This window comes from Hyperolius riggenbachi, chromosome 4 (assembly GCF_040937935.1).
Source record: "Hyperolius riggenbachi isolate aHypRig1 chromosome 4, aHypRig1.pri, whole genome shotgun sequence".
Lineage (NCBI taxonomy): Eukaryota > Metazoa > Chordata > Amphibia > Anura > Hyperoliidae > Hyperolius > Hyperolius riggenbachi.
In genome coordinates, this window is record NC_090649.1 from 213,650,591 (window position 1) to 213,663,016 (window position 12,426).

Consider the following 12,426-nt stretch of genomic DNA (forward strand, 5'->3'; position numbering starts at 1 on the left):
GGACTATAAGACGCACTTTTCTCCCCCAAAACTGTGAGAAAAAATTAGTGCAAACATACGGTAAAAAGTTATAGTGTAGAGTGCACAGTAGAAGCACTTGACGAACCAGCTGGTGTGCTCCTCACCTCCTCTGTCTCTTTTACTACACGCTCTGCCTCAGCCTCAGCATATAGCGACAGCAGCTGCAGGTGGAGGAAGAGAGGAGTGTGTGTAGAGCGGAAGGACCGAAGCATGTAGTGATGGAGGAGAGGAGTACGCAGGCTGGATCATGTGATAGCTTCCACAGAAGATGTAGGGTAGTTAATGTAGCCGGCAGCAAGGGTTAGTGTAGTGATTGTAGTGTAGTGCAGTGTAACTGGTAGGGGCAGCAGGAGTTAGTGGAGTGAAATGCAGTGTAACTGATGGGGTAGCAGGGGTTAGTGAAGTGTAGCTAGGCAATGTAGCTTAGATAGAGTAACTTAGACACAGCCATCTTTGGGGGAAGGGGGGGTATGCCCCCCCCCCCCCTAAACCTACATGCGTCTTATGGTCTGAAAAATTAGGTATATATCCTTACTGTACCTTGCTGTGATCCACATCTAATGAGCTTTGCTAGTTGACTAAAGACTCACACTTCCTCAATTGGCAGCACAACCACAAACTGTTATATGTGGTGTAAATAATCTTATTGGGGCATAATGTGGCACCAAAGCCAGTGATTCATTGGTCTGGCCTTATGAGAATCTTTCCTGGTTAAAATTCTTATTGTTAAGATCGTAATTGTTTCTTGTTGACTGATTTCCAGTAAAGGAGTAGTAAGTGGTTTGCAAGATTGAGCCACTATTTTTTAAGTGCTGGCTGGCTTTACTCTCATATTTGGGGGTGCTTGGACTTCTGCTTTGATATACTGTACAATAATAAGAATGCTTACATGAAACTGATCCCTTTCACACAAATATCTAAAAACTATGAAAAAGACTGCAGCCATGTTCATGATCCAGTGAACTATGTGCATGGTTGCTTATGAACCTTGATCATTACGTTGAGCTAAAAAGGCAAAAAAAAAGTCCTGGTATTGCAAGACACATTTGTCAGTGTGTTGTAATTGAGTAGCTGAGACTTCCTATATGTTTTCTTGGCTGAAGGAGTAAGTATTATGTCTTCTAATTAGTGTCTTTCACATTTCCTGCCCTTGTGCCTATATACAGCTCACAGCTGTGTCTCTGCTATATGGAATTTACCTACAGCTGTCATTAATAAAGAGGAACTTCAGCCTAAACAAACATACTGTCATTAAGTTACATTAGTTATATTAATTAAAATAGATAGGTAATATCTCTTACCCACCCCATTTTAAAAGAACAGGCAAATGTTTGTGATTTTATGGGGGCAGACATCTTTTTCATGGGGGCAGCCATCTTTTTGGTTGAAAGGAGGTGACAGGGAGCATGAGACACAGTTCCAACTGCCCTGTGTCCTGATCACCCCTCCCAGCTGCACGCTAGGCAATGAGAACAACAACATCAGAAATCCCATTGTGCTTTGCACAGCATCAGGGGAAAAATGCCCAGGCAAATTTCTTTGATGGGGCGGAGCTTAGATTCTGTGCAGCTAAAAATGAGGCTTGGGTAAGAAAAACAAAGTTTTGATGCTGTGAAACTGTTAAAGAATTACCAAGTCTTTTCGGTGCTGCTGAGTATATTTTTTGTCTGGAGGTTCACTTTAATTCTTCTACCTGGTCTTAAGCAGTTCACAATCAGTTCATTGCAAATGTAAGAAATCATACTACAAGGGATTAAACACCTAGATGGAATATCATGTGTTTGGTTTTACAGTAATACTAAAAAGGGTATAGTTTAATCACATATTTCACTGGGAATTCATCAAAGCAAACCTGTGAGCAAAAAAAAAAAAAAATAGTGTTGGATAGTTATCTTAATGGATGGAAGCCTCTGGCTGGTCTAGAGGATTCTCATGCCCTCCTCCACCACACCGCTGCTCCGTCGTCTTCTTTGTGACTCTGCTCTCATCCATGTACGAGCGTGGCCAAACTGTACAGACTCCAGTACGCATAGCCGGCCTTTGATATGAGCGACCGGAGCGGTCGCTCAGGGTGCCGGCTTCCAAGGGGGCGCCTATTGCTGGTTACCTATACTGAGGGCACCTACACCCCATTTCCTATACTGGGGGCACCTATAGCTGGCTACCTTTACTGAGGGCACCAACACCTGGCTACCTATACTGGAGGCACCTACACCTGGCTACCTATGGGGGGGATGGAGACCTTCAACTGACTTCCTATACTGGGGGCACTTATGCTTGGCAACCTATATTGAAAGCACCTACACATGAGATCCTATACTATGGCACCTATACCTGGCTACCTACCTATACTGAGTCTGAGGGCGTTTATTTTTTTTGGGGGGGGACACTGCGGCTATAAAGTGTGGTGCAAATTGTCTTTCTTTGTCATTCTAAAAGGGTGGGGGGGCGCCTAACTGAGCCACTGTTTTTATTAATATTCCTGAAAGGTTCTAGCCTTCATTTTTAAGTATATTTAAGATAATGCACTCTTTCCATCCATTTGTGGTTATTAATAGTATATTTTCTATTATACATATGTGACGTGTCACAGAGATCTGAGCATTTGGCGTGATGTGTAACAACGTCAAAAAAGGTTGGGAGCCACTGTCCTAGGAGATATCTCAGGAGAAAAGGAAGGAAGGAAGTGTGTGTGTGTGTGTGTGTGTGCGCGCGCGTGCGCGTGTGAGTGCGTGTGTACGCATGCGCGAAGAGGATGAATGGGGGGGGCACAAAAATCAGGTTTCGCTCAGGGCGCTGTGAAACCTAAGGCCGGCCCTGCCAGTACGCATGCACAGTATCACAAAGCCGCCCATGCATGGAGAAAAAGGCACACACGAGTGGCATTGTGCTGGTTGAATATGTTCAGCGGGCTTGAGGAGAATGAGAGAGGCCTTTTTTTTTGGGGGGGGGGGGGGGGAAGGGGCTCAAAGAAAAAATATAGCACAACTTTAGGGGCTGTTACTACTGACTAACAATACTAGTTGCAGTTCTGTGACTGACCTGCAGCAAATTCACTTATTACAAAACTCAGAAGAATTCGGATCACCAGATCTGCCTTCTTATTCTTGGCCAGTGGCTCAGAAAGGATTATAGGAAAAGGACTGGCAAAGTAAAACTGATAGGTGAAGATCAGCAATAGCTGCCTCCTTTTGCTCTAGGTAATGAATAGTTTTGCTTGGTTAAATTGATTGCTAAGACAAATTGATTGCAAGGCACAGATGCACGCCTGGCTTTATAAAGTCCCCTCCTGCTAAACTTCACTTATTATCACCTAACAGGTGAGTAAACTGATAATATAGGTTTGAACAGCCTAACAACTGATGACAGAAATGTTTACAGAAGATTAATTTTTCACAGAATCTATGCGATCTGCTTGCAGGAGCTAATGACCTGCCCACTCCTATTCATTAAAGTATTTCCTTTCAGCAGATGAAAATGTCTGTGTGACAAGGGAAGTATGCTGATGACAGACACATACGGTAAAGGGAAAATCTGGCAGTGATGCAAGCGTGTAACTGAACGATGTAGTGATTGCTTGAGACACACATGCAGAGTATCTCAAGCTGTAAAAGTAATTATCTAATTAGAACACGGTTATTGTTTAAAAAGACACTGCCATTTTGGTGCTTAACCAGGCTATACATTTTTAATATATTAGACATTAAATATTATATCAGGAATGGTTGCTCTTTGGAGGATTGGTCCTGTTTGTGAGGGAAGAAGGCAGAACAGGAGAGTGACCAATGGCCATATAGCTTTGTACCACATCAAGTAGCTCATAGCTAGCAATTAGAGCAGCAGTGCAGTCTATAGTAGATTTTATTTCTGCTGAAATTGGGTCTGTTATCCTATGGTGCATGATGGTAACCAGGTAAGCAATCAATATCAAGGAAGTATTTTTTGTGTACCTGTGTATAGAAAATCTTCTAGTGCATGCTAAGCCTAACATGACTGAGATGTCACTAGCCTCATAGGTGATATGGTGATACTGTGCCACAATTTAGCTGCTGAATAGTTACATCCACTGTTATGCAGATGACACACAACTGTGTCTGTCCTTAAAGCCTGGCACTCAAGACCCATCAGTATCCATCAATGTCTGTCTAGTGGAATTACAAAATTGGATGAACACCAGCTGGTTGAGACTGAACTTAGACAAAACAGAGTTATTGGTAGTAGGCACATTATGGATAAAGTCCAAAACTCTCCCCACTTCAAACTAGCAATTGGAGGAGATACCGTAAAGTATAAAGACTCTGTGCAAAACCTTGGGGTGATTCTGGATGGAAAGCTAACACTTAGACAGCACGTATAAGCTGTTGTCAAGTCTTCCTTCTTCCATCTGAGAAATATAGCGAGAATCAAGCACCTTATCCCAGCTGAAGACCTACCTGCCCTGGTTCATGCATTTGTATCCTCCCACCTGGACTACTGCAATGCCCTGTTAATCGGATCTACAGATAAGGTTCTGCGCCCAACTAGTACAGAATGCAGCAGCCAGACTCCTAGCCAATTCCCCCCGCAGCTCACACATCTCCCCAGTACTGAAAACTCTTCACTGGTTGCCAGTAGAGATGGGCCGAACGGTTCGCCGGCGAACAGTTCCAGGCGAACATCGGGTGGTTCACCTTCGCCGGCGAACTTTCCCGGAAGTTCGATTCACCCCATAATGCTCTATGAGGATCAACTTTGACCCTCTGCATCACAGTCAGCAGGCGCATTGTAGCCAATCCGGCTATACTAAGCCCTGGAGCCCCCCCCCCCCTCCCCTTATATAAGGCAGGCTCCGGCGGCCATTAGCCTCACTCGTGTGCCTGCTAGAGACAGAATAGGGACAGCTGCTTCAGACTTGTTCTCCTAGGGACAGATTAGTCAGGCTCTTGCCTTCTTAGCTTGCTTAGCTGAATCTTATTGCTATAATAGCGCCCCAGAAAAGCTCTTTTCAGCGCTCATCCTGCTCGTGTGATCATTTTTTTTTTCTGTGTTTGAAACTGTCACTTGTGTTTTTTAGACAGCATTGCTAATTCATACTGTGTGTTCCACTGCCAGCAGCAAGCACATTCAGTGACTACCTGTGTGTGTGAGACACTTGTGTTTTTTAGACAGCATTGCTAATTCATACTGTGTGTTCCACTGCCAGCAGCAAGCACATTCAGTGACTACCTGTGTGTGTGAGACACTTGTGTTTTTTAGACAGCATTGCTAATTCATACTGTGTGTCCCACTGCCAGCAGCAGCACATTCAGTGACACCTGTGTGTGTGACAGGGAGCTGCACATTGTACTACCTACCCAGTACTGCATTTACCTACTACTAGTACCTGTTGTGTTTAGTTAACCCACCTCATCACTGCATACACCTACGTTTGTGTTGAGTGAACCCACCTCGCTGCACATAACTACCTTTTGTGTTGAGTGAACTTGCGTCACTGCATAGAACTACCTTTTAAGTTGAGTGAACTCACCTCACTGCATATCTACCTTTTCTGTAGAGTGAACTCACCTCACTGCATATAACTACCTTTGTGTTGAGTGAACTCAGCTGACTGCATCTAACTACCTGTTGTGTTCAGTGAACTCACCTCACTGCATATATAACTACCTTTGGGTTGAGTGAACTCACCTCACTGCATATATAACTACCTTTGGGTTGAGTGAACTCACCTCACTGCATATATAACTACCTTTGGGTTGAGTGAACTCACCTCACTGCATATATAACTACCTTTGGGTTGAGTGAACTCACCTCACTGCATATATAACTACCTTTGGGTTGAGTGAACTCACCTCACTGCATATATAACTACCTTTGGGTTGAGTGAACTCACCTCACTGCATATATAACTACCTTTGGGTTGAGTGAACTCACCTCACTGCATCTAACTACCTGTTGTGTTCAGTGAACTCACCTCACTGCATATATAACTACCTTTGGGTTGAGTGAACTCACCTCACTGCATATATAGCTACCCTTTGGTTGAGTGAACTCACCTCACTGCATATACCTAGCTTCCCCCCGAGATGGACAAAATGGACAAACCAGGTAGAGGAAGACCCAGAGGAAGGCCACCTGGCACTGGCAGGTATGTGCGAGGTGGTGTTGCTGTGATTTCGTGCGGACCTGGACCAAAGTACAGTGCTCAGAAGAAGGCACGTGCCATCACTTCCCAAAATTGTGAGGACGTGCTTGAGTATTTAACCTCCCTGGCGTTCTATTTCCCCAGGATTTCCGTGCAAAAAGTGGTTCAATTAATTTCCAAGAGTTTTCAACCCTTTTTTTTTTTTTGCAATCCTTTTTTTTTTTTTTATATTGAATTCAATACAGATTATTGTATTGAATTCAACTAAAAAAAGTGTTTACTGCGAGATGTTGATGACGCTGTGTGACCCCGGTGTCATCAACGCCGATCGCCGGGGGACATGTCGTCGCCGAGGGAGAAGCAAAATCCGCACAGGGACATGGAAGAAGGCACTGGGGAAGCTATCAAAGGTACACGACGAAGGATCAGCACGCCAATGGTGAGTATAATACCCAGATGTGTAGCCAGGTGTATAGGGAGCCACATGTAGCCAGATGTCAGGGTAGCCAGGTGTGTAGGCAGATGTATAGGTAGCCAGGTGTGTAGCCAGGTATAGGGTGCCAGGTATAGTGTGCCAGGTGTAGTGTAGCCAATTGTGGGGTGCCAGGTGTAGCCAGTTATGGGGTGCCAGGTGTAGTCAGTTATAGGGTGCCAGGTGTAGCCAGTTATGGGGTGCCAGGTGTAGTGTAGCCAGTAATGGCGTGACAAACTACCCCCCCCCCCCCCCAACACCTTCCCCCAGGCTGTGGGTGGCCAGTGGGGACCCCCCTTCTGGGCAGGGGGTTGTCCCTGTTCTTTGCAGGCTGTGGGTGGCCGGTGGGGACCCCCCTTCTGGGCAGGAGGATGTCCCTGTTCTTTGCAGGCTGTGGGTGGCCGGTGGGGACCCCCCTTCTGGGCAAAGGGTTGTCCCTGTTCTTTGCATGCTGACCCCCCCTTCTGGGCGGGGGGGGGTGTCCCCGTCCTTTGCGGGTTGTGGGTGGCCTTTCCCTCCCCCCCCCTCCCATCCCCCATGCAAGCCCCCCTTCCCCCTGAACCCCTACCCTCGGTGTGAGTCCTGTTCTACTCACCCAGGCTGTCTCCAGCGGCGGCGGCAGAATCCCTTCTTTCTCCATCCCCGAAGTCTCATGCTCTGTGTAATTATCGCTACGAGGCTTGGTGACGTCACCGAGCCTCGTAGCAGTAACGTCACAGGCCGGGACTTCGGCGTTAGAAGAAGAAGGGATTCTGCTGGCGCTGCTGGAGACAGCCTGGGTGAGTAGAACTGGATTCACACCGAGGGAAGGGGTTCAGGGGGAAGGGGGGGCGTGCACGGGGGATGGGAGGGGGGGAGGGAAAGGCCACCCACAGCCCGCAAAGGACGGGGACACCCCCCCGCCCAGAAGGGGGGTCCCCGCCGGCCACTACCAGCCTGCAAAGAACAGGGACCCCCGCCCAGAAGGGGGGTCCCCATCAGCCACTACCAGCCAGCATAGAACGGGGACACCCTCCCCCCTTCCTGCACAGAGGGAATCCCCGCCGGCCACTACCAGCCCGCATAGGGAATCCCCCTGCTCAGAACGGACACCCGTCCGCACACAAAGGGGGAATCCCTGCACGCAGCACATTCTCTGCCCCGCCAGCTGCACAGGGATTCTCCAGGGTGGCTGGATGCTTGTTCTGTATGCTGTGGGTAGCACAGATTGCTATCCACAGCGTGCAGTCGGGCATCCAGCCATCCTGGGGAATCCCTCTGATGAGGGAAAATTGCAGCGGGTGGTGCAGAGAAACAGGAAATCTCCCTGGCGGGATTGACGAGCTGAGCTCGTCCAAAACACTTTCAGCAAGTTTTTGCTGGTCGAGCTGAGCTCGTCCAGAACGCTAGGGAGGTTATCACAGAAGACCTCATCTCCCGCAGCCAGTGCTCCCAGCGCTATTAAAAGCACCACATACGCTGCATTTGACACTTCGCAGGAGTTATTTGGTGGTGGTAGTGAAATCACTGATTCACAGCCACTACTGCAACAACAAGAAGAAGGCGAAGGTACACCACCTCATACGTCTGAGTTAGGTGGCGATGGTATGGACGTAATGTGTGAGGAGGGGCATGATGAACCACCTGAAGTTGGTGCAGTTGTGGAGTTGTCTGAGGAAAGCGAAGCTGGGCAGGAGGATTATGATGACGATTATACGGATGCCACGTATGTTCTCAATAGAGGAGATGACCAGGGGGACAGTTCAGAGGGGGAGCCAGAGAGGAGTAGGAGAAGACCACTCCATGATAGAAGCAGAGGAAGCTCATCCTCAGAAACAGCTGGGGGCAGTGTCCGGCACCATGTATCGCCAGCTATGGCCAGCCAGCCAACATGCCCTTCAACGTCAGCTGCTGATGCCACCGTGGCGCCATCACCCCAGGGGGGCTCAGCGGTTTGGAAATTTTTTAACGTGTGTGTCTCAGATTGGAGCAAAGCCATCTGTTGTCTCTGCCAGCAAAAATTGAGCCGTGGAAAGGCCAACTCTCACGTAGGGACAAGTGCCTTACGAGGGCACCTGGAGAGAAGGCACAAACAGCTATGGGAAGAACACCTGAGAAAAAGCAGCACCCCTCAAAAGACAAGCCACCCTCCTTCTCCTCTTCCTCCTTCAGGTGCATCGTCTTCATCCGCTTTCTCCCTTGAACCTTCACAGCCACCCTCCTTCACACCGCCTCTGCCCTTGAGCGGTTCCTGCTCCTCTGCCCACAGCAGTAGCCAGGTGTCCGTGAAGGAAGTCTTTGAGTGGAAGAAGCCAATTTCGGCCAGTCACCCTCTTGCCCGGTGTCTGACAGCTGGTGTGGTGGAACTATTAGCTCGCCAGTTATTACCATACAAGCTGGTGGAGTCAGAGGCTTTCCGTAAATTTGTGGCCATTGGGACACCGCAGTGGAAGATACCAGGCCGCACTTATTTTTCATGAAAGGCCATACCCAAACTGTACCGTGCAGTTCAGAGGCAAGTGGTGTCCTCTATTGCGAAGAGCGTTGGGTCAAGGGTCCACCTGACCACGGATGCCTGGTCTGCCAAGCACGGGCAGGGCCGCTACATTACGTACACAGCCCATTGGGTCAACCTGGTGACCGATGGCAGCAAGCAGGGAGTACGTGGCTGTTCAGCGGACCGACTTGTCACACCTCCACGGCTTGCAGGCAGGCCTCCTTCCACCTCCTCTCCTTCTCCTCCAGCTACATCCTCTTCGCTGTCAACCTCCTCCTCCTCAGCTGAGTGTCAGTTGAACTCTGGCGGTGCTGCCATCTCCTCTTCCTCTCCAGCTACACAGCCCCATCTCCCCAGAGCCTACGCTGCATGCCAGGTACGACGGTGTCACACAATTTTAGACATGTCTTGCCTCAAAGCGGAGAGTCACACTGGAGAAGCTCTCCTGGCTGCTCTTTTTTTTTTTCAAACATGTTTTATTTGGGTTTTCATTTATACAGTACAGCAGGAGACATTTCCTGCTAAAGGCAGGACGTGTGTGTTACATTAGAACAAGAAAACTGTCAAAATAACATTAAAGCCGACATTTGCCTTTAACCCTCCTCCCCTCCCCTTGCCCTTATCCCATCCCCCTCCCCTCCTCCCCTTTTGCGGTCATCCCCTGTGGTCTGGATTATTGACCAGTGCCCCTCAATAATTCTCATTGTTTTATTTTCATTTTCATGGGTCCATCTCATCTTGAGATTTCCAGTCTACCCAGTGTCCCCTGTAGTTGTGCCACGCAGTACCTGCCCGTATATTTGAAATGTTCCATAAGGTCATTCTTTTCTTTTTTTGAGAATGATGTTAATATAAACGATTTCCAGATTCTGAAGAAATGTTTAGTGCGTTTCTCTTTATGGGCTAGCGCATCAAGTCTGTCTAAGTTAAACAGATGTGTTAGCTCCTCCTCTACATCCCACATGGAGGGTAGTGCTGGGTAAATCCATTTGTTAAAAATTACTTTTCTGGCGGCGATCAAAATAAGATGAGCTAATGATCCAATTCCTAATTTGGGTTGTTGGGCCTGTGAGTTTGTAGAGTCAGAGGTATCATAATAGTTAAATAGCAGTAAGAGTGGGTCTAGAGATAATTTTTTTTTTGCATACAGTATTTATATAGTTTAGTACTTTGTTCCAAAATACCTGGATGTGTGGACATGACCATACACAATGATAAAAGTTGGCATTGGGGAGGTGGTATTTTGGACATTTAGGTGTGTAGTGCGCTGGGGGGTTGAATATTTAATGTCGAAGGCATATTTTGCCCTATGGATAAGCTTAAAGTGAGATTCACGCCAACTTTCTCCCACTACTAAACTTCGAACAGTTCTTAGGCCGGATAATATCTTGGGGCCTATATCTGGGACTGCAATATCTTTTTCCCATGTTTGAAAAGTAGTATTTGGTATAGGCTGTAGACCTATTTTCTGGAGAGCTTTTTGTATCTGGGACAGGGATATTTTGGGTAGGTGTGGCGCCAGGAATTCATCAAATGGGTTTATACTGAGTAGGTTTGTCATATTACGACTAATACTCTTTATATGGGATCTCATTTGGGTGTAATATAGAAAGTGGTGATTTGGAAGTGAGAATTTTTGTCTGAGTTCTCTAAAAGTGAGGAGTCTTTTTTTTTTGGAAATGTATTAGTTGACCAAGTTTTGTCAGCCCCTTTTCTTCCCAATCAATAAAACCTGAGTGTGACAAACTGGGTGAGAATCCTGGATGGCCACATAGGGGCATGTATTTAGTGATTTGATAGCATATTTTGAATTTTTTGCATAACTCCTTCCATGAGATCACTGTGGCCCTCATTACTTTGCTGGATTTTATTTTCTGGGGTAGATCCGGGAATTTAGTGTGCAGAAGGCCCGTCAGAGTCCAGGGTTCTGCAAAAGCTGTTTCTAGGATGTGGTTTGAGAAGATACTGGAGCTGTTAAGCCAGTCACGAACATATCTAGTCATGCACGCTAAGTTATAGCATCTAATGTCTGGTATGCCCAGGCCCCCCAGTTCTTTTGGAAGTCTGAGTTTATGTAGTGCAATTCTAGTTTTTTTGCCTTTCCATAGGAAAGAATTAAAAGCTCTATACAGTTCCTGAATGTCAGTATGTTTCATAAGTATTGGGATGGTTTGTAAAGGGTACAGCAATCTGCCGAAACTCACTGATTTTATGAGGGCCGCTCTGCCCATTAGATTTATTGGTAAATTATTCCAGTATGAGATTTGTCTTTTTAGATCAATACTCCTGTCTGCTCTTAACAAACAGGTGAAGCAATGGCTGACCCCGCACCAGCTGGAGATCGGCAACGTGGTGTGTGACAACGGCAGCAATCTCCTTTCCGCTTTGAATTTGGGAAAGCTGACACATGTACCCTGCATGGCACATGTGCTGAATCTGGTCGTGCAAAGATTTGTCTCAAAGTACCCAGGCTTAGAGGACGTCCTGCAACAGACCAGGAAGTTGTGTGGGCATTTCAGGCGGTCTTATACGGCAATGGCACGCTTTGCGGACATTCAGCGGAAAAACAACTTGCCGGTGAGGCACTTGATATGCGATAGCCTGACTCGCTGGAATTCCACCCTGCTCATGTTCTCTCGCCTGCTAGACCAGGAGAAAGCCGTCACCCAGTACCTGTACAACTACAGTAGAAGGACACAATCTGGGAAGATGGGGATGTTGTGGCCCAACATCTGGACACTGATGCGAAATGCATGCAGGACCATGCGGCCGTTTGAGGAGGTGACCAACCTGGTGAGTCGCGCTGAAGGCACCATCAGTGACTTGATCCCCTACGCTTACTTCCTGGAGCGTGCCATGCGTAGAGTGGTGGATGAAGCTGTGGAGGAGCGGGAACAGAAACCGCTACGGCAGGAGCAGTCGTGGGACCAATTTTCAGCCGAACCACAGGTTTCCTCAACACCTGCGGCACCACAGAGGGGGGAGGAGGAGGAAGAAGAGGAGTCGTGTGGGGAAGGAGAGGAGTCAGACTCGGATGATTATGAGGAAGGTGTTTCTGTGGAGGAGGAAGAGGCGGCAGCGGCAGAACAACAACCGCAGCAGCCGTCACAGGGGGCTTCTGCTGCTCCACGTTCCCGTGGTATTGTTCGTGGCTGGGGGGAGGAAGAGGAGTTGCGTGACGTCCCTGTGGAAGAGCAAGAGGAGATGGAGAGTACGTCTGGATCTGACTTTGTGCAGATGGCCTCTTTCATGTTGTCCAGCCTGTTGAGGGACCCCCGTATCAAAAAACTCAAGGCGAATGACCTGTACTGGGTGGCCACGCTACTAGACCCTCGG

The 12,426-nt window shown here is 47.7% G+C and overlaps 1 protein-coding gene across 2 annotated transcripts in view; it reads left to right on the forward strand.

The window, feature by feature from the left end:
• ARHGEF10 (Rho guanine nucleotide exchange factor 10) overlaps window positions 1–12,426 on the forward strand; it is a 251,922-nt gene that overhangs the window by 206,975 nt on the left and 32,521 nt on the right. The gene's annotated exons all lie outside the window — the stretch shown is intronic.